We start from the raw sequence: 22,769 nt of genomic DNA, 5'->3' as shown, positions 1-22,769 counted from the left end.
ACTAAAATATCTCAACAATGCCAGTTCGCCCCCCCCCCCCCCAGCCTTTTAAGGCTCATTTTGAATTAATGAAGAACGGAAGTTTCTCATGGTAACTGCATGATTAAAACATTGTTTTCAAAAAGAATATAAAACACAGAGGAACTCAATGTTAAAACCAACCAATCCTATCATTTCTAAAAAGGCCTGTGCTTCTCATTCATGCAGGGAGAAAAAAGAAAAAAAAAAGGGAGAGAATACGGTTATTAGGAGAGAAGATGGAGGCAGCTCTTCTGAGCATCCTGTCTGCTGCCATCATGTCAGAGACATCACATTTTACTGCTGACACCAGCAGGTGCATGCAATTAGGTGACAGCAAAATGAACTACACCTTCCTTGCAACTGTTTCCAGCATACCTCACTGTTGAGAAATACAAGGAAACGGAATATGGGCATTTGCCACTGAATGATACCTTGAGCTCACATGAAAAATCGCAATTTGAGTCGCTTAATTGTAATAGAATATTGGACGTAAATATAAAAATGCAAGTATCTAGTGAAGCCATAAGCAGAGAGAGGTAGTTAGCTGTGTGAGTCTCAGGTCAGGCAGAAGTAAGGAAAGAGCTGCACCTCACAGACTAACCAGTTCAGTGAAACCATAGAGTACTGGAACTATTCAGCAGACCAGTTCTGAGTATTTTGAAGCAAAATTTTAATCTTTACCCAAATGCAAGGAGAAACTGATTTAAGACAACCCCCCACCCCCAATAATTCTATTGTAGACATGGAAAATTATAAATATGTTATAATTTTCCATGTCCAAAATCTAATTAGTGGAAGGTTATCTTAAACTCATCCACCCTTGGCTGTGATGGGGAAAGCATCAGTGGTGGGTGGGGAAGGGGGTGGGGCAGGAGGCTATACCCCTGCCTGCCTCCCTACCCCTTACCTCCCCATGCCTGCATCTCTCCCTCTGCCACCCGCCTCAACCCTGCCACCTGCACCTGTCTTTTATGCACTCCTGTTGCCAGCCCCTCTGCAACATGCCCCCCCCATGCCTGTGCCTGATTCCTGCTGTCTGCACCCCACCCCTTGCGGCCTGCTCCCCCTGCAGTCTGCCTTCTTCACCTATGCCTGTCCCCACCTCGTCCCCCCATGCCTGACCTCCCACTCCCTGCTCCCCTCTGCTGCCTGCCCCCACTCCTTGCCCCCCTGTGCCTAACCCCTGCCACCTGTCCCCTCCCTACTCACTGTCCTATCTCCCTTTCTGTAGCAGTTCTGCTCTGGCTCTGGGGCAGTCAGCAGTGGTCGCCCCAGCCCAGCCAGGCAGAAACAGCAGCAGCAGCTCTGAGCTCAGCAGATTTGAGGCTGGAAGGGACTGAACTGGAGCAGAAGCCAAGCAGCAGGGGTGGGGAAGGGGGAAGCAGCAGGGTGTCCCCAAGCCGCACACCATGGGTTTATCCTGTACGTCTCCACCACTGCACAGTCTCTCCCTGCACTTCCCAGCTGTAAGCCCCACCCTTGCCCAATAAGCCACCACTACCTGAAGCAGTCGGTGGCTCAGATCCAGCTTTGCCCCTGGGCCAAAGCTGAAGATGAGCTGCTGCCCTCCTCGGGTCAGTACCCAAATCTAAAAGAATGAGGCTTTTTTCCCATGCTGACTAGAGTTAAACAACCTTGTTTTGGATTTGAGTAAATACAGTACTACAAGAAAGGAAGGATTCAACTGGCTTTGGTCTGATCTCATTTTGCATCATGTAAATGAAAAATAAGTGAAATCACTCTTGATTTATAGTATTCATTTATACAATTGACCACTGATAACTAGGAGAAGTATGAAGTCCAGAAGAAATATACAGATAGACCGGTATATAAAGGAGAGGAAGGCATTCCAAGCAAAGTTTCTTTATACATGTAAAGGATGAGGTTATCAGTAAGGAATATTTAATTTGGGTTAATTTTAGTACCAGGGGACAAGTATAATATGAAACAGAAACAGACCAGACTTTAGCCAAGACATTTGAAAGGTCAGTATTAATAAAACTAAAAGACTGTTTTCTGTCTCCTGTAGAGGACTACACAACAGTAAAAGGAAAAAATACCAATGGGATAAAACCAAGGTAGATGCTCTTGAGGGAATTACATATTCAAAATCTACAGGAAAGAAAGCAGTATTGCCACTAAATATTCATAAACAACTCTACTGTGTGATACAAACATTTTGCCTATCACACCTACTAAATATGGCTAGAAAGGTGAGTCTGAATTTCCAATTAAATAATCCTCTCTCAAGTTTGGGCTGCTTTTTATTATTATTCCATTTGTTTACATTAATCTTTTCACACTTGCTGGGGAAGTTTCTTTCCTCTCTTATCTGAATGTGACAATGAATGAAAAGTACCTTTTCTTCTGTTATCTAAGGTGATAATGGAGAATTGCAGTGTCTTGCCAGAGGCTGCAGGATGCCTTTTCAGCACTCTCATAAAATCATCAAATGAAACTGGAGCAAAGGCTAATTTTTTCCAAGTAGAAATATCTCCCTGGGGAGTTACATTAATGAGGACCATAGCAATGCATAATACTTGACTGTATTAATTATCTGCAGCTGACTGTCAAGAATTTTACTTTCCAGTAGCTGATTTCAGAGAATGATAATTAATTTATTGAACTATTTTCCTGCAATTTTACAAAAAATGCTCTTATCATTCTAGTGACTAGCAACAGCAAAGACATTTTTATCTTGTCAGGCATAAGCCACTTGACTCAGCTTAGCATAGGAATGCAATGTGCCTTGGCTAGTCATTTTAATGGATGACCATGACAAAGAAAAGTTTCTGTTTCATAAAAGACAACGTATATTATGAGTGATTATTGCAGCAGGCCTATTAAGATTTTTTTCTCCGTTCATGGCTGAAAATATTAGCATTACCATTTAAACAGAATTGTTTTTCATGAAGATGATCTCTCCTTATAGGGATGGAAACTTCTGTTGAAAACACTATATTGTTATTATATAAACCTATAAAGCAGGGTCAGACAATTATTTTAGGTAGAGGACTGCTTAACAAGTTGTGAAGAGCTGTTGGGGGCTGCAGAGGTTGCCCCAACCCCTGGCTGCCACGTCAGGACCGGAAGTTCCTCCACTTGCTTCCCCTCCCCCACAATACTCCTCTTGGAAGGGGGGGTTGCCATCTTAGAACCAGAAAAAAACCAAATCATACACTAGAAGTCAAACGCCTATTACATTTTATTACAAAAAAATATTTGTCATGACTTGTGATTGTGTACTTTATATAGAAGGGATTGCATAATAACTCAGAAATAAAGTGTCACTCTTTTATATTGTGTGTGTTATGATGGGGTGTGGGGGGTGGGAGTGTGACTGTGTAGGGAGACATTGGATATATTGGGGTGTATGTACATGTAAATGGGGGTTGTGGGAACAAGGTGTAGGGTGAGGAAGGACAGGGGTGTATGGACCTCCCCGAAACACTCCCCACATGGCATGCAAGCCCTACTGCCTGGCAGCACCAGCAGGCAGGGAGGTCAGAGATAGAGAGAGCCAGGAGGCTGCATGCCCCACCACCGCATGCAGTGCTGGCCAGAGGCACACTTTACCGGGCACCTGTGCCAGGCACAAACACCCTGACCTCCTCTTCTGCTACTGCTTCTGGCAGCAGGGGCTGCATGCTATGGGGGGGAGCAAGTGTGGGGTCCTTACACCCCCCACCCTGCCTTGCTGAGATCCATGTTCCCACTGCCTCTCTGGGTGCAGGCTCTGTGCTGTGCTCTGTGCTTCTGCCCAGCTGCAACTCCACCCTCCCCTCCTGCCCACCACCCCTGCTGTTTCTCTACCTGCTGCCCTGAGTGAGTTGGACTTTCAGGAAGCCAAGCAGTTTCCCATAGGGCAGCTGTAGCAGGAGCCCTGCCTGGAAGCTGCTGCTGGATGGGCAAAGCCCTTCCACCCAGGAGGGTGGGAGTAAGGTGCAGTAGAGTATGTTGGGGGGTTGTACACATGGATGCCTCACTCCCATCCTCACTGGCGGAAGGGCTGGGCAGGGCACAATTCATTGGGGGGTACCACAGGCCAGATGAGAGTGCCTGGCAGGCTATATCTGGCCCACAGGCCGTATTTTGCCCACCCCTCCCATAAAGCAACTGCTTTTGGGAAACAGGGATATTCAGAGAGGACATTAATTGTGGAATAGGTGCTTTTAAATTTTGCCCTACTGAATGAATTTAAGCAACAGCTTGAAAGTACAGGAATGGGTTACAGAAAAAAGTTGTTACACTGATTGGCCAATTCTCACCATGTTATCATGAGTCTCATAATATTTACGGCTGTTGTACTTAAAGCCTCAACTACTAAAATCATGTTGTTATCTGAAAAACCTTGTATTTCATTTCTTAAAGAAGTTTAGTTTCTAGCTCTTGAAGCCATAAGGACAAATTACAAAGTAGTGAATCCTAAATGCTCAAACAAAAGTCAAATAAAAAAATGATTACTATTTTGTAGAGCGTGCATGATTTACACCAATCCAATGGATGTCTTGGACTTCATTTCTGATTTTTGAAGGGAGATGGCAATGCAAGTATAAGATGATGATATGGAAGAAAGTGATGGGTGGGGTCCTAGGTGATGCTTGAGAAAAAGAAAGAAAGTAACCTGATCTGTCAGGTGAGAGGACCTACACCATTAGTTACTACAGGATTTAAGCTGTCATTTAAAGTACATCAACATAATATGTACCAAATGTCTCCCTGAATTAGCAGACTGGCTTGTGCCCACAACTTTGACAGAAATTAACATGCTTTGTCTCTCTCTCTCTCTCTCTCTTTTTTAAATCTTCTCCTCTCTCTATACCAACCAGGAGGGCTGGGAATCCAGGAAACAAAACCAAACCAACCAACCAGCCAGTCAACCAAACGCAGCAGAGATGTCTGTACAAGCTACAAGATTTTCAGTATGGAGAGGATGAAGGAAGATAACTGTTTCCCCCTTCCAGCAATCAAAATTATAAGGACAAAATTATGACACATCCACAGAGGAAAGGCCGACTCAAAAAAGACTCCTTTCACTAATGTGGAGTCAGGCAAAAAAAAAAAAACAACCATCAAATAGTGACATCCGGGTAGTGTTGCTGAGCTACTGAAGTTATTTCCTTATTCACCTATTGTTTTGACTTGCAGATAAGCATTTTTTTCTTTCATATTTTAAAAATCTCTCATATACATTGAAAATTACAAAACAGGCAAAGGATTCCCCATACATGTATCTGCTTTCATGAAAGAATGCAAATAAGATGGACTTCACCATGATTAAAATACTGTGGCTAGTTAACTTTTCCAACCCTAATTTGGTCCATACTCATTAAAATCAGGAAGAGGGCCTAAATCTGGGGCAGCTCTATAATTTGAATATGTAAATTAGCGCCTGTGCCTGTAAATTAGAAGTATGCTTTTTACCTCCTGCTGTACTGAATACAGATTTTGGTGCCATAGGAATATTCCAGGTCAGAGCTGAAATTCAGTCTGAAAAAGCTCTTTGTTTCTACTCGACCTGTGTGCGTGTGATAGCAAACAGTTGCCTATGAATCCACATCCAGCAGTGCCAGGTGGAAAAATCTCTCAGAGGGCAGAACTCTGCATGACAACAGGGTCTTATGCCCTCAGAAATGTGAGATGCCTTGCATAAATTGGAGCAAATAAGAAGCAAGTAAACAAAAACAGAAACATTTTTCCTAATATGCGAAGATATTAGCTAAGATTCCATCTGTATACTTCTCAGCACATACAAGCTTTAAAGTTGATGAGATCCTCATTTATATTCTGGAGAAAGGGAAGAAAACATTAAAATAATGAAGTTCAGGAAATCAGCAATAAATAAAATTAAAGCAAACAAAATACAAATACCCAGTTATAACTGTATCGTTCTTACTTGCCATTTTATAAAGCTGGGTGGAACTGTTATTAGAAGTGCTATACACCCTAACCTGCACCACCAATCTACTGTACCTATAGTTTACCATCACCCCCACCCCACACACACACACACACTCTCAATCCCTGAAGTGATCAATTTACTGGATTAGAGAAGATAGCATTTTATTTAAAAGATGACAAGAACAAGACAAAAAAAAGAAAAAAAAAAAACAACAGGGGACGAAAAGGGGCTGAACAGGAAACATGGTGAATTACAATACTGAAAATAAAAGTGCTCGTTCCTTGTATTTTGGCAATAGCATTGATTATTAAAAGTTTTTAAGCATATACCCTTTTCATCCTGCAGTTTTAATACAAAAATTGACATATTGGACATGCCTTGCATTTAAATGCTGATCTTTCTGCAGCAAATGTATTGTTGACCTAGAACAAATGTCAGGACAAATACCTTCTTTTTTAATTTAATTTCCCTCATATTTAACTGTGCTGCCTCTGCTCCCAATGCATTGTGGTTGCAGGTGCAATTCAAAAGGTGGGAAGGGAAATGGTACTGAAATGAGTTAAAATGTTGTTACTGATGATTTAAATATTAAATTAATTTGACAAATACAGGTCTTTGGCTTCCTGCAGAAAACCATTTTCAACCCTCCGATGGTACATGCTTAATATAACATAATATTCACAAAACAAGACAGGTGAAGTGAACAAATATAAATTCCTTTCTTTGGGATATATGCTCCATTCACTGGTACCTGCACCTGCTCATTAACAGTAATGGAAATTATGTATCTATATGGGGAAGAATATATACCAGTCAAGAAGCTAGTGGTTCATATATATTCGCAATTTTCCTAGCTACCCTGAACAAAACATGAAGGGAAAAGGCTGAATTCATTTTGCTTCATTTCTTTAAATTATATATAGCTGTAAATTTGATTTAATAAATCCATTGTTCAAAATTGTATTAGAACATTCAAGCAGCAATAATGTTTACTATCCCAATATAGTGTAAGCTCTTAAACACCATGTATCCTACTGAAAGTCACTGGGCAAGTTATATGGCCATGATTCTCATGAGCTTCCTTTTTGTGCTGGCAATTAGGCTGTCTGCCAGGAACTGAAATGATTAGCAGCAAATATAAATTTAATAGCTCTGCTTTGCAGTTTCCCCAGTCATTCTTGGTTCACTTATTCACTGGGGGTGTAATGTGAATCAGGTGAACGTGCAGAAAGAACAGAGGGTGCCAAGAAAAAATGGAGAATTTTTAAGGGGGCATTGTAAGGTCATTCTTGGGGGGGTGGGGAGGGGAAAGAAAGGAACCCTTCCTGTTTGAGGTTTTCAAAGCAGGGTGAGGGATTTGGTTGCACATTTTCTATTAATCTTACAGGTCTGAATTCTTGATGCTGCTTTAAAAACCTCAACTTCTCCTCCTTCTGGCCAGTTATGACATTTGCATAAAAACCCTTTTTTATGGTGTGTATGTCTAGTGCCTGTCACAATGGACCATGAAACTGACTGAGACATTTGGAAGGGGAGGAGGTTGTCATTCAAATAACAGTCAGCCAACCAACAACAGAATGTGATCTTACAGAGTCATTATTACAGGCTATATGTAAAACCCGCTTTTTGAAGTGTGTTATGGGCTTGACTCATGTCTCCTTTCACACTGTTACACTGATTTCACTCCTTCAAAAGCATTATTCATGACTGACACCGGTGTAAATAAATAAATACTCTGGCACAATGGTCCCATGACGGGTCTTTTTGACGGTTTGTTTTTTGGTTGCTTTTTATAACCATGAATCCTAGAGGGCATTATAGCAGCTGGTGATCTACCACCTTCCACCATGAGTCACTGGCCTGGAAACTGAGAATTCCTTGGTGGCAGCTGGAGAGGAGCTGTGGGAAAGCGTGAAATTCTGTTTTTGAAGAATTTTGAAAATCTGAAATTTACCTCAATTTCAAATTAGAAGCCCCAGAAGAGCTAAATCATCCATGGGGAAAAATGGAAATGAAAATAAAAATCAGCTTCATTTCCACAGAACTGCAGTTCCCAGTGGAAAATCATTTTCAAGTTTTTCCAGCTACCTATAAATCGCAAAGAAAAAAAATTACTCCTGCGCTGCCATCAAACCATGCTTTACTTCTCTAAAGACTTTAGCCATTTCCCATGAGAAGTAACAGGAATCTAGGATAGGGCTTTACAATGACCAGCTTAAATGTGTTGTGCAAATGGTACACAGAAGCTGTCCAGAAGTGAGTCTCTTTCAGGACATGTGACAGCTATCCACACTACTTTTCCACAGCAACTTACAAACTAATCCTAGGTAAACAAGGTAAGTGAAAGGAGATGACGTGCCTTTGTTCACAGGTTTACTGCCTAACCCAGCAAGACTGACAGAAGATAAATAGTCTGATAAAATTTAGATGACTGCAAATACAGCCATTCACTGAAAGTTGCTATAATTTAGCTGAGAAAAGCTGTTTGTAAAACTACCTGAGGAGCTTGCAATATTATCTTTTTTTTTTTTTTTTTTCTTTTATGGAGTCTCTGAGAAAACTGTATTCCAGTGCTGGCTGAACACAATGCATTCTCTTCCATAATAAACAATTACACATTCCCGTTATTATCTTTTATTGCTGTGGCCTTTGTTTCTGCTACAATCCCAAACTCCTTTCCATACATAGGGGGAATAAGGGCCTTAGAGTCTAAGCAAAAGAACCTTCCTGTTTTGTCTGGAAGTCACCAGGCACACCCATCTTACTCTGCACTAATAGCATTGCTGGGGGAACAATAAGTAGTAATCCTGCTGTTATTCAAGCTCAATTAATGGAGTTAGGTCAGGGATTAATTTGAAATAAATTAAGTAAAACAACAACAACTTTCCATGCATGCTTCAATGTTTACATGCAGAATTGTCTACTGAACACTTTGGCTCTGCTTGTACTATTGCTTCTTTCAACTAAAAGCCATGTGTCACTTCAATGCAAGAGGCACTCTCAAGTTCCATTCCATTTTATAACCCTGCCCCCAAACAAAACAACAGAGAATTGAAGATAGAAGGAAGAAATGAAACAATAAAACAACATCCCAGATTCATTGCATCTAGTACTTTGCATGCAATAAAAAACGGTACTGGAAAAAACTGCATCCATCTACCAAGTACTGTAAGCCAAGTGTACAATCTAGTATATTTGAAAAGGTAAGCATGTTCTTGCTTTCTGATCTTTCCATTCTCTCTGTTTCACAGCTTGTCCAAGTGAAATCAGTTACAACACTTCGTTTCCCTTGACTTGTAAAAACCATATAAGAACTGGTTGGGAAGAGAACAATTTTTCATATAATAGTTTTGGCACAATCAACCACTCATTCCTCCAACCAAAATGCCACAATGTTTTCAAAGATAAAAAGAAATGAGGTAAATTTAAAAGAAATAAATGACTCCTATAATTTCTTTTCTCAAATGTACTGTTGCCAAAGATGAAATGGCATTGATTTAAACAGCGATTTAAACAGCTAAAAAGAAGAATTATTTCCTGAACCCCAAAATTATTAGTTATTTAAAACATCTGAATAATACACTACGAACACTCCTTTTGGGCCCTAATCCTCAAAGTTGTGTCACAGTAACTGTGCTAGATATTTTAGGAAGATGCTGACAACAAAGCTGATTTGTACTTAAGATTGGAGATGGATGAAGAGGTTTAAAAACAGAAATCTGACCTGAACCATCCATCAAAGCTTCAGCTCAACCGAACACAAACTTCTTAAGTTCAGAAATGTTAGGTCTGGAGAAATTTGAGGAAAAAACAGCCTCATCTCCCAGCCACTGCCTTTTGCAGTATACAATAGGAGACTTTAGATTAAAAATGTGATTATGACCCTATATTCTTCATCACTGTGTGCCGCTGGACTTGATGGTTCTAATTTGGAGAAGAGGATGTAGCAGGGAGCCAGGTGCCTGATTTTGTTCACACAGGGGTGCAAGTGTGAAGCAATGAAGTCAGAGGAATTATACAAGTGCAAAACTGGAGAGTCTTTCCAGAACCCAGCCCCCAATCCTGACTTCAGGACTTCTCTCCCTAGGTAGCCAGTCCTTTTCCAGCCCAATTCTGAAGATGGAGGAAGTATGATAATTCAGATAAGCATTTTCTCTAAATCAAATCTCTAAACCTATTGAATCATGGAGCAGTGATCAATACCTTTCAGAGCTCCTATAGCGATCCCAGTACTTCTGGGAAGCCAAATAATAGCTTCTTCATAGCTTGGTCACTCTCTACCTGTTTCTACTAGTCTAACTCTTGCAGCTCACTCTTTTCCTCTTTTCCTTCCTCCACTATATAGTTTTTGAAAAATTTAGATTTCTTGCCTGGTGCCAGACCTGACTCCTCCCTCACTTCAATTTTTAAAACAATCAGGAGTCTCTGAAGTAATATATGCACTAGACTAGGCACCATTATTCATATAACCAGGAATTAAGGCCTTGACCAAAACCCCTCTGAAATGAAAGGCAGGATTTCCACTGACTTGAATGGTTTTTAGATGAGTCTTATATGACCCTCAAATACTGCAAAGAGAAATATATAGGGAGACCCATGTGCCTGTGTTTTATGATGCTTATTAACATTGTGACAAATTTAACTATAATCTCATTCTCACACTGATAAGAGGAGCTATTTTTCAGAACTAAAAAGAAACTGAAGGAAAGGGCAGTATAATTACAAACTAGATTCAAGGGTCATTTCAAATGTCAAAGCAGCATCATAAGTGTGTGGAATCTTGGGCATCAAGATGTGAATACAGTTTCTTACCCACATACCTCTTCCTTTTGAAACAAAACACAGCTAACATACCCTACTACATCTCTCTTTCTCTCTAATAAAACTCTGGATTGCTGTGAAACTATAAAATGTTTACGAACTCACTCCCTTCTAGCAGTCCATTTTGTTTCACTGCATCTCTCAGGCTGACTTGTCTCACCTTAGTTTTCTCAATGAGTGAAGGAAAAGAAGGCACTAAAACAATTACTGAAGAGGATGTTACACCAAAAGAAAATGCAACCAAAACCTAGACTTTTGTGGCATGGAAAGAACTGAATCTTTCACTTTATACATTTTCCATACATAAATCCATCAGTGATCCTAAATATGAATTGAAAAATCTGCCCACCCATTCATTGTTCCCAGCTCCATAGCTTTTGAGTGCTCTACACATTAATCAAATTTATCCTCATAAAACTCACAGGAATAATAGACATAGAACTGAGATGCAGAAAGATAAAAATGATTTATTCACAGAAATAAAAATGTCTGTGGCATAGCCCAGATCTGGGGGCATCTGATGAAGTGAGCTTCAGCTCACGAAAGCTTGAGGTTATACATACAATTTATATCCATCTATCTACCCATCTATATCTCTCTATATATAGATAGACATAAAATTGTAGGTATAACCTGAAGCTTACAGATAAATAGATAAATAGATATACATATATACACACACACACTTTATATGCATACATACATATATACACACATGCATACACATACACACAGATATATAGATCTATCTACCTATCCATCTAAAATACACCCCCCCACCCACCCTCTTTGATCAGTCTCTAAGATACAAATATACTATCCTTTCTATTCAGCTCTTTTATCAAAAAAATTCTCTATGAATTGCCCAGGCTGTCCCCGGACTTTGGAGGGACAAAAAGCCCCCAGCACAGGGCTTTCCCTCCCCCCAGGTGCTGTGTAGACCTGGACTAGAGGGGTCTGTTCCCCTGCCTGCCCACATGGGCTGAGAGATGCAGACTGGAAGCAGGCAATAGAGAAGAGGGGTGGAACAGTCCCTGCTCCACTGGAGAAGACTGCACAACCCAGGGCTGTAAAGCATCCTGGCATGCTGGGGGACTGAGTTAGCTTGCACCAGGAAGGGATCTAGGACAGAATTTTCATAAACCAGTTTGACCAAATCAGTTAGTCTGATACTACCTCCATCCAAGTTTATCTTAAACCGGTTCACGCCATTTTGAAAGTGGCTAAAGGGCACTGAACTTCTGTTCTGGTACAGGTTTAAACCAGTTTCCAATCACTTAAACCAGTTTGTGCGTCACTTTTGTCCCTAGCCTCAGAGATTAAAGTTACAACTTAGTTTGCATCTATGCAGAACACTTCAGACATCAGTGAAAGAGTTAGTTTGGATACTGAAAGCAATCTAGTCATGGAAGCACTCCGCATGGGGGTAATTTGCTCTGCATCAGATTATTTACCCTGGTGACGGGCAAAGCTTTGTGTTTCTAAAACTAGATTGCTGCTGGTCCTCAAATAAACTAGCTCACTTATAGCCAAATCAGGTATTTCTATGCTGCACTGTAGTGTAAACATACTTTTTGAGATGTTAATAGTATTAAAAAGGAAGATTACCAACCCCCAAATGGAAAAACACCCTGTTTTTGGGAAGGCAGATTAGGACAGAGCCGAACCTTCAGATCCCTCACCTTCCCTTTCTTGCTTAACCCTGCTGAAACCCTAGCTGCTGCTGAAGACTGGCCTCCATATTATAGCCACTGACTTTGGTTTTCACTGGTGTGTGCTTTTTTTTTGTTTTGTTTTTGCATTCCTGTGCCAAACCCCACACATTCCCAGAAGAGGCAGCACATTACTTCAACCCAGCTTGCCTGATGTGGCTTATGGATGTTGAGCATCTGCTAAGTTTTGTCAGTGCGTACTTGAGCCCCAGAGCACCCATGGAGTCAGCATCTATGCCTCTATGGGTAGATCATGATTTTGAAAAGAAATAACAGCATTCTGAAAGGCTACAAAATGAGATAGAGACCAGGAGTAGCTAAGGAACAAAAAAGGCGCCAGAAGAAAGTTTACCTTGATTAGTGGAACATCAAGACCTTTGAAAAGGAGAGACCACTATTAACACCTGTGGAATGAAGAACAATAAGCCATTAAGTCAACCGACTCCCTCCAAATAGAAATGCTACTGCAAGCAGGAATCAATTATTCCAGGAAGAAAAATCAGCTTCCCTGATTTTGGGTGGTGATTTTTGGAAAAGAGGTTCATGGTATATGAGTATATATAGTATGTTATGCTGAAGGAGAAAAGTACATGGGGAAAAAAGTGAATTACAGAATTCTGCAATGAGTAAGGGCTTGAGGGCTCCAACAATTGGCTATGAAGCATATATAGACTAGAAAAGCTTTCATTGTTTGGTTGCTGATTCAAATAAGTACTGGTCACCCGCGGGAGAAAGCTGGTACAACACTCTTCAGTGACTGATCTGAAATGAACCTGCTGTTGATGGTCTTGACCTAGTTTCAGCACAAAAGGAAATGCGTTAAAGTCACCATTAGTCATTTTGACAGAGAAAAGTAGCTTGCCGTGTTAATTTGAAATAAGGCAGAAGGCAGGACAGGGTGGCCCCATGGAGACTAACTGGTTCAGAGAAGCTTATGCTTTCATAGGCAACAGCCTCCTTAGGCAAGTTCCTAAAAGCTCCCCCTGTCCCTCCCCCAGTTCAGTAGTGTCTCTCTTAGCATACACTTGAAGTTTTAGCTAAAATTGAGTCTGGGTTTGGTTTAAGGCACATTGTGAAATAGTTTCATGAAATTTATATTTCCAATGTCCAGGCTTTATGCAAGTCCTGGCCATTCTCACATCCACAGTGTGTAGCCTACATCACCAACAGGCATAGGTTTAGCTGAGTGCTAGTCCCCCTCCATCCCTGCAGAATTCACACTTTACCAGTAAAGCAACTCTACAGCATTGCTCTTGTTGCTAGAAGAGCAACAGCTGGGACAGGCAGATCATGCAGTGGCAGCTGCAGCAGCAGCATTAGCTACAGCCAGGGCCTGTTTTGGAGTTCCCAGAACATGCAAGACTCCTGCACCTCTCCCCACTCTCAGAACCTGCATGCCTCCAGAGTTCAGGAGCACCCCTCTGCTCTCAGGACTCATGCTCCTTTTTGCTCTCCTGCACGGTTTGCCCAGAGTACCAACCCTGCTTGTTATAAGTCTACATGGTATTAGGATTCCAGTGCGCCCCTTACCGCTATGTAAAAGCCCTTTGCACCCACCCCTGAAATCTTTTTGCTTCACTGGAAGTTTGGGGTGCTTAGAACCTCTCATAATCAGACCAGTCAGTGATTACTAACCAAAAAAAAAAAAACAAGCCCCAATCCCCCCCCGCCATAAAATCCACTGGGACTGTTCTGTACCAGCCAGAAGCCTTATACATGCCCACAAGGTTTTAAAAATATCTCTACTAGCTAGAGGGTTTTGGGTATGGCTTGTCTGTTACAGCACCTTGTCTGAGCATTATGCCTAAAGACAGTGAAACTGGAAAACTGCCTTCTACATGCACATAGATAGTCAACGTACTGCTGTCTAATCATAGAGAAGTATTTCGTATTTGTAGTGTTTCACACCTCCGTGTAGGAGTGTAGATATGTATGATTTTTTTCTAATTGGTTTTTAGTCAAATTGTTCCACTGAGAACAAGTTCCTGTGCATTTGCAGAAGACTGAGGAATTAGAGTATATAATGCAAATGCTACTCTGGCTTTTAAGCACTAAATTTTGTGCACCTGCATTCTGAACACTTTTCTTGGCTCTTATCTTCTTTTCTTTTTTGTATGACAATGATATGATTGAAAGATGTTTACTTCGCCTCCCCCTATTTATTTATATTGGTTTCAGTATGCCAAAAAATAGTAGGATGGTTTTTCTAAGTGGAAGGGCTATTGTCTTTCTGCATGGAATGGAAAGAACAAAGGGATAGTGAAAACAAAGCTGGATTTTTTTTTTTATTTCTCCTTATAACATCCAGGATTGAAGAGTGCAAGTCCCATTTAGGCTTACATAAGGGACTTTTGGTCAGGTCTCTTTCAGTGCTGGTTCCAAGTAACAATATATTTTTAAAAAAATACCATTTAAAAATAATGTTATTTCTAAGGCAACTCCATTGTCATTCTCCTCATCCCCAAAGGGCACTATTAGGAACAGAGTGCACTGAGAACACACAATTCAATAGAATGAAATGATTCATACGGTAAGTGAACTAGGGAAGTTTGAGTTCCCAAACCAATCTGTCAAAATCGGACTACAATAAAAAGTAAAATGGTAAAACAGTATAAAAATAACTGGCTAGGGTTTCAGCCTTCTAAAGCTGTAAAGGGTTTTTAAAAAAGAGGCAGAAACTTTGAAACTAAAGAAAGTTTTTTATTCTTTTTTCTTGAAAAGGAAGAGATTCCTGGAGGTCAGCTCCATCAAGGAAATTCAATTCACAATTCAAGCTTGTCAGTTTCAAAGCCAGGATGCTGCTCTTTTAAGAGGCAGAAAGAGGCAGCTCCTCCTGTGTAAATCAGTGCAGACACATTTTTTTCTAACAGATTTATTTCTTTACCCATTTATTTGTTTGGTGTCAGGATGCTTAATAGCATAGTGGTTTAAATAAATAAATAAAGCCAAACCAAACCGAAATCTAGGTCGAAAGATTTAAGCATGGTGAAGTGGGGGGAAACTAGATGATAAATGCTTGCAGTAAAAGGTGACTTTCCTGAAATACACGGGGAAATAAAATAAGACCTTCAGTTTTGAGGAAAAAAATGAAAAATGACTGACATCAAGATGAAAGCCAACTCACTTCGTCATCAGCACAGGGCTTGTGAGCATCTGGGAAACTAGATTCTCATTTCTTTTGTTTTATTTCTTCCCTAATAATCACACTAATAATATATTTTAAAGAGTGGGTAATTCTTGCCAAAATCCAGATGCAAAATGGCTGACATGCTGCAATATCAAGTATTATTGTAAGGGACACTGAAATCACATTTCAATTTGCTTCCCTGATACGTTAGGAAGTGGGGGGAGCGGTGGAAGAGAGACCCCTCACATTTTTCACAGTAAAGCCTACAGGCCCAAATATAGCTGAAAGAAAATAATGTAGTACAGCAGGAATAGCTCATTGTCATTTGGATGTGCCTCCTTGTTGGAGCCAAAACACTACTGTCCCACATCCAGTGGGAGAAACTGAGAGGTAGGGTATTTTCCCTCAAGGGCATGTCTACCCATGGGCATCTAATATGTATTGGCCTGATTTAAGGTGCACATCTACACATGTGCACCCTTAATGTGCCTTAAAAGTGGCAAATTTAGGCACTATTAGTTAAAGTGCATTAAAACACGTGGGGACTTCAGCACTGGGTCTGCCCAGCCACTAGGGGTCAGCCAATCCCAGCCCCAGGGCTCCTGGCTGGCCGCCTTGTCTCCTCCAGGGCTAGGCTACTCTCTGGCAGCCCTTAGCTGTAGGGTATAAAAGCCTCCAGCAATTTTGTGTCTTGGGGTGCATACATCAGGAACCTGGACAAGCCTGTTCCTATGTACAGGAGCCCACCAAGCCCTGTGGGCCCTCCTGGACAGGACCCAGGCAGCCTCTGCCCATCCTGTCTCCTAGCTGGAGCTGCTCCTTGGCCACAGGTGTGTTGCAAAGGGCTGCAGTCTGCTGCATCCCTTGCCCAGTCCCGAGATTCCTCCCATGCTCTCTATGACAGCAAAGCCAGCACCTGCTCATGGCTCCTGCTCACCCCCAACTCTGTCTCTTTGTATGCACTGTGGTGAAGTACCTTAGTGAGGAGGGTGTGCTTTCATGATGGCTGCCAAGTGCTGGCAGCCGGCTTTGGCTTCAACATGGCTGCCAAATGTTGGCAGCCATGTGTCTGGGGGCTGAAGCTCCCCCATTGCTGAGTTGCACTGACCTGGGATGAAAGTTAGTCCCAAATCCTACCACGAGTAGACACCTGCCAAAAAACACTTAATGCACACTGGTTTAATGCACATTAAATCTAAGCCCATTTAAATTCACATGTAGATATGCCTACTATGTACTGTACAGAAGTGCACAGACTGTGCCATTCTCTCAAATGGGTGCAGCTCCTATTCCCTATGACTGAACTGCTCCCCAAAAGGCTGTGTGGAGGGAACAGTATGGGGCTTCCTGAAGCACAAAGACTGCAATTATTTGTCCTGTGTTTAGATTATATGGTTGGAAGGCATCACCAAGCAAGGACCAGGTACAGTCTAGTTCCACATCGTTACAAGAACCCAAATCAAAATGAGAAGTCAAGGTGCTTTCACTGTGCAACCAAGAGCAGAATTTAGCCATTTTTTATTAAGACTGTTTTTTTTATAGAAAGGAAGTCATGTCATGTGGAGACTCACCTTCATACATGACAGCTTTGTTCTTTGATACAGAAAGTTGACAATATTCTGCATACCGTATCTGAAATAGCATACTCCATGCACACCCCTTAGCTGGGTGTCAAATCAAAAGCCCACTGAAGAAGCTGAAAGTCTTCTCTGTTACTGTAGTGGACTTCAAATCATTCTCCCTGGTCTAGTCCTTACTCATGTGAGGATTCCTGATTTCAGTACTAGCATAAATAAGGAGCACTGGTTTGAGTACAAATGGGATCTTGTCTTTTTTACAGCAAAGTAACTATAACAAGGCTTGCTTTTATGACCCATTGTGTAAAATATTACTCAATAACCATTTAAATTCATAAAAAAAGCCTGTCACTAAAAAGCCCTACATGCAGCACTCCTCATGGCACCTGCCAAAGGAGGCTTTTAACTCAAACACTACTTCCTTATGTGTCAGTGCCAAAAGCTTAGCCACCTCTGCTCTTCAATGTTAAAATTACAGCCATTGTTCTGTCAAATGAATAGTTTTATGACAGGTATTTAAGCTAATTTTTGACACCTGGAATAATTAAGTGGGGCTGAACTAACTTGGAATTGTGTGTTTGGTATAGTACTAGTTAATAGGAAGAATTCATCTCCAGCACCCCCCTTATTTTTTTGCATTTAATTGTAATGTACTATTTAATTAGTAAACCTAAACCTCAGTCACCAACACTGTATTCCAGGGTTCCACACACCACCATAGAGGACAGCTTAACAGGCAGTTTAAGCTGAGAAGCAAATCTTCCTGATCAGCCAGATGCAACGATCAATGGGATATATACCCTGTCCCGGGGAGCTAGAGAGGGACTTACTGGCCCAGCAGGAAGAGGAGCATGCAGCACCGCCGGAGAGACCCGCGCGACACGCCCGCCGTTTGTTTATACTAATGCGCTCAGAAGATGACGTCAGCAGAGGCAGGTGGCCGGCAGGGATAAAAGCAGCCACAGAAGAAGGAAGGGGGAGCACAGAAGAGCTGGGACCGGATCCGGCGACAGGAGGGGCAGAGAGCCCCAGAGCGGAGCAGGCAGCAGCTCCGACGATGGGAGAGGTGGAGAACCCCAGAGCACAGTGGGAAGCAGCACCGGCAGTGAGAGGAATGGAGAGCCCCAGGGAAGGGCAACTATCAGTCCCACTGGAGAGGAGAGCAGCATCGACATCCAGCAGCAAGGCTCCGGACGAGCGAAGGCAGACAGGGTGGCAGGAGGTGGCTCATGACAGAAGGGGAGCCCAAAGAACGTCGAACGAGATACCTTCGGGCTACAGACCTGAAGCCAGCGAGACCCACAGGCCGAGTGCTGGGGCAACGGTACAGCGACGCATCCCTTCTAAAGGGGGCGAAGACTCGGGAGAGCCCTGAGAGGGTGGAGTCAGGTGGAGGTCACCGCCAACCAGCCATGACTAGAAGCTTAAAGGGGGCATTAGGGAGGCAAGGGCTGGATACAGCCCGGGAGGGCCCAGGGAGGTCCGGACAGGATCCTCAGTCGGTAGAAGGGTTGAGAAACTGGTCTTTAAGTTGGTTATAGGTTTGTTTTCCAGTTGAAGGATTACCTTAGCAGGGACAGCTGTGGAGGCATATTCGTGGGAATACGGCAAGGGTGCGCTAGAGAGTTGGAACCAGTGCTGTGACCCCATGCAGTGTCAAACAGGGTGGAGGAAGGAGGGAAAGGGGACAGGCTGGGTCGCAAGTAACCCGACAAGGGCAGGACAAGTGAAGGGGAACTACCATCCCATCGATAAGAGATCTGACCTATAGAAGTGAAAGCACTAGAGGTGGCGTAAGGCCGGGGTACAGGGGTGGCGGAGCCCCACGTCGTCACTGCCAAGGGATCCTGGGCCATGGAGCACTCCACGAACTGACTTTAAACTGAACATAACATCAAGTCATGGCGGGCGAGAACTAAGGCGGGGACTGGGCTGAAAGATCTGCTCCTACCCCATAGTAATTCCGTGGGAGAAGCGTCATCCCTTCACTGAAGGAACCACTTACAGGTGGGGACCCTAATCCGGCAGTCACATACCCGTATCAAAACAAGGCTGCTCAGGAAGGATCCATACTCTGGAGCAAAGCTATGGGATTGAATACAATGTAGGGCAGGTGGCAGAGGAGGTTTGGGGGTTGGCAGAAAGCAGTAATCGATGAGTGAGCAAAGAACTTCTGTGCAACAGTAGTGGATTCTATAGTTTAAATCTATGAAAGGAGTGGTAGCAGAAGGGATGTACTGCTTCTCCATAGCAGTTGCAGGTTTCAGCCCCCCTAAGACCATATCTTAATTGCTATTAACTCAGTTATTTATACTTGAGTTAACTCTGCAGAGTTAGTTTAGCTAGAGAAAGAACAGCTACACTGTTGGCAGACCATTAAAACCCCTCCACATTTGATTTATGATGTGGATGGGATGAGACGCAATTTAGGGTATCACTTAAGTCATGAGTTGTGTTAACTGCAGCATAAAGCTCAAATCTGTATAAATTAGGGGGAGGTAACCTATGATTTACAGGGGCTTTTGTGTTATTTGGCAGTGTTGGGCTTTGTGTTTGCAGTACTGTACCTAAGTAACTGGAAACTTTTCTGTGCTGCATTATAGCCAGTCAGCAAGGAGAAGCAGTGGCAGGGGTCAGGTTCTAGCCTCAGCCCACCTTAGATCCAAGCTGGGTCATTTCAGCCTACCTCTGGAAAATTTTGCTAAATGCTAGCATAGATATTTTTAGAAAGCTTTACATACTAGGGTCCTGTATCAGAACTCAGTTGAATTGGCCACACTGTCCCCAGAATTTTGCCAAAATTTCTTGCTACTGTTTACTTACCCTAATCCTTGCTTCTGTTTTATATCCATTCAGTTAGAATTGTGAATGCTGGCATAAGTAAAAATCAAGCCTATTCTAACTTCAGCACATACATATTCACCAGCTTACCCAACACCTCTGTTTGGTCAGAGTCTTGTTTTCCTATACTCAGTGGCAAGCCACCTCAGATTTAGGCCCTTAAATAGGGTTTGTTGGGTTTTTTTGCATTACTTTCTTTAACTGGTTATTACTTAACTATGTTTAAAATTAGATCACTTCCTATTGTGCGGCTCTCTAACATTTTACTTCATTCAATGTAATGGTTTCATTGATCATTACCTAGAAAATAAATGAAATTTTTCACCTTAAGATTTCAACTTATCAAATTCAAGACCCATAAAAGGATTATTTTATTTCAATACTCTGCTTACTTTGGACATGAAACTCATTGCCACAGGAAGCTGCTAATGGCAAGATGGTAAAAAGGGATTTGATATTTAAATGATTGTTGAAAACCACAGTCAGAATTGTTAATGTTAATAGCATTTTGGACACGTTAAACCTCATGCCTCTTTGTTAGAAGGCAACCTTCAACTATTAGGGATCAAGAGATGAAACCTGCTGGGCAGGTAAGTTATCCTATGTATACAGTGGGGTTTGTATAGCTTTCTCCAAAGCATCAGACATTAGCTGCCAAAAGAAGCAGGATATGGGACAAGATAAGGGCTGTCCAAATGATAAGCAGCAGGGGGTCAAACAGCCCATGGGCTGCACCAGAGGAGATGATGGCATGCTCGCAGGCTGCACCAGGACATGCTGCTAGGCCCTAGGGCCACACACCATGCAAGAGCCCCCATTTCTGGTACATTCATTTCTCATATCACTTCCCCTCCACCACAGCACTATGCACCCACAGCCTGATCCTCAGCTTCCCAGGCTGCACTGGTCTGCCCTATCCTCTGGGGTGAGGGCAGGAAGCAGAAGGAGGGAGATCACATAGACTCCAGGTGCTGTTGCAGTCAGAGTGAGGGCAAAAGTAGCAGCTGGAAAGGAGCTGTATGCAGACCACAGGCCACCAGTTGGACAGCACACGACAAGATAAAACTAAGATTTGTTCTATATCCAAGTTATTACATGTTTCCCTTTACACCAGCCAAAGGGGCTGCAATACACGAGTGTTTTTCAACATGTTGATCAGTGAGACATTTACGTTTGTACATCTATTTAGTATGATTACCCTTTGAATTATGCATTACAGCGTATCAGGCTCAAATGACTGAAAATGATGGCTTTTCAGGGAACACCATCACTTTGAAGAAAAAACATCTCCATGTAAGTGAGTGCAGAAGCAGCAGACAAATGCTATGCTGCATATATATCTTCCCCATGCATACAAAAAACTCTCTTTCTTCTTCCTTTCTCACCTCCTATCTCCAACTACTTCTCTTCCTAGTGAAACATGGTAACACTGAATAGATAATATTGCTACTTTTATAATCTACAGATTTCCTGTAGACTTCCAGCTAGCCAGGATTAGCTATCAGGGACTGACAAATTCCAGTTGTGCTGTAGCACATGAAAGCATACTGGTATTTCTAGAGAAACTCAGTGTTAGACTGTGGAATCCATCCCCAGGGGCAGGACATGCTGGCATAAAGGCAGAATATTACAGTCTGAAGTTTGTATCTGTTAAAAAGAAGCTTCACAGAAGAAGAAAGCCTTTTCCTATAAAGCACTGGAATTCTTTAATACTTCAGCCACCTTGTATTTTCTAATGAATTCATTTCAATGACCACTTACATTACACCCTACTACTGCAACACAGGAAACCCTCGCTATTCACAAACTCTGGATTTGCGGATTCAAATATTCATGGGTGAGGGCAGAGCCAGGAGGCAGGCGGAGAACGAGAGCCAGGGACATTGAGGGAGGCAGCGGTGGCAGCATCTTCTCCCCCAGAGGCAGCTCAGAGCCACAGTGGTGGTGGCGCTTGGCGGGGAAGGGGTCAGTCCCCAGGAGCTGCGGGGGAGCCCCAGGGATGGGGAGGGAGGCGGCACCAGCATTTTCTCCACCATCGCCACCCTTGGGGGGGAGGGAAGGGCGGCTGTGGGGTCTGACAGGGAGCCCCATCAGTATTTGTGGATTTTGCCATTCGCACGGATTTCCAGAACATATCCCCTGCGAATGGTGAAGGTCTTCTGTACAAATAAAGCAAATGAAATGAAACCAGCCTGAAACCATTAACAATGGTGACTATTTTTTTTTCTTTTCAAAGAAGGATGCCCTTCACAGTATTTCAAAAACAACTGACAGATGATGATTTGTGCCCATCACAAAAATCTGGATGTATATATTTATAAACTCAGTGGTAAATTAATCCATACTGCCTAGTGTTTATTTAGAAAAGGCAACATTTATTTTAATTTTCCATCTAAACAAGTTCTCTAAAGAAGAAAAGCGTTTCTGAAGCACAATAGTAGCACTAGTGAAAAAGATACAAAATAAACCATTACTGTCTGCACCTGTTTTTGGATTGTTTGAAAATAGTCTGCTTTTGGGAGGAGATTACACAAAACAGTATCTGTGAAGATGGACTGTTGAGCTCTTTGGTTTTCAAAAATGTCAGTGTTAAGTGACTAGAAACAGAGATAATCTATATGCCATCAAGTGAACTAAACCTAATGTTACTGCTAATGAAGACTTGGAAAGAACACATTCATTAGTTGTGTAAAATGACATTAATTAGTGGTACTGGTACCACTTCCACTGTACTAGTTAAGCTCAAGGCAAACATGCCTTTCATGTTA

The 22,769-nt window shown here is 42.2% G+C and overlaps 1 protein-coding gene and 1 long non-coding RNA gene across 28 annotated transcripts in view; one reads left to right on the top strand and one right to left on the bottom strand.

The window, feature by feature from the left end:
* LOC109319618 overlaps positions 1-723 on the top strand; it is a 38,022-nt gene extending 37,299 nt beyond the window's left edge. The window contains exon 3 of the long non-coding RNA XR_002103560.1: positions 208-723. This is a non-coding gene — a long non-coding RNA (uncharacterized LOC109319618). The remainder of the gene's footprint in view (positions 1-207) is intronic.
* NRXN1 (neurexin 1) overlaps positions 1-22,769 on the bottom strand; it is a 1,194,206-nt gene that overhangs the window by 226,452 nt on the left and 944,985 nt on the right. The gene's annotated exons all lie outside the window — the stretch shown is intronic.

Source organism: Crocodylus porosus, unplaced genomic scaffold (assembly GCF_001723895.1).
Source record: "Crocodylus porosus isolate Cpor-Errol unplaced genomic scaffold, CroPor_comp1, whole genome shotgun sequence".
In the NCBI taxonomy this organism is placed as follows: Eukaryota; Metazoa; Chordata; order Crocodylia; family Crocodylidae; genus Crocodylus; species Crocodylus porosus.
This window is presented reverse-complemented; position numbering and strand designations above follow the sequence as displayed.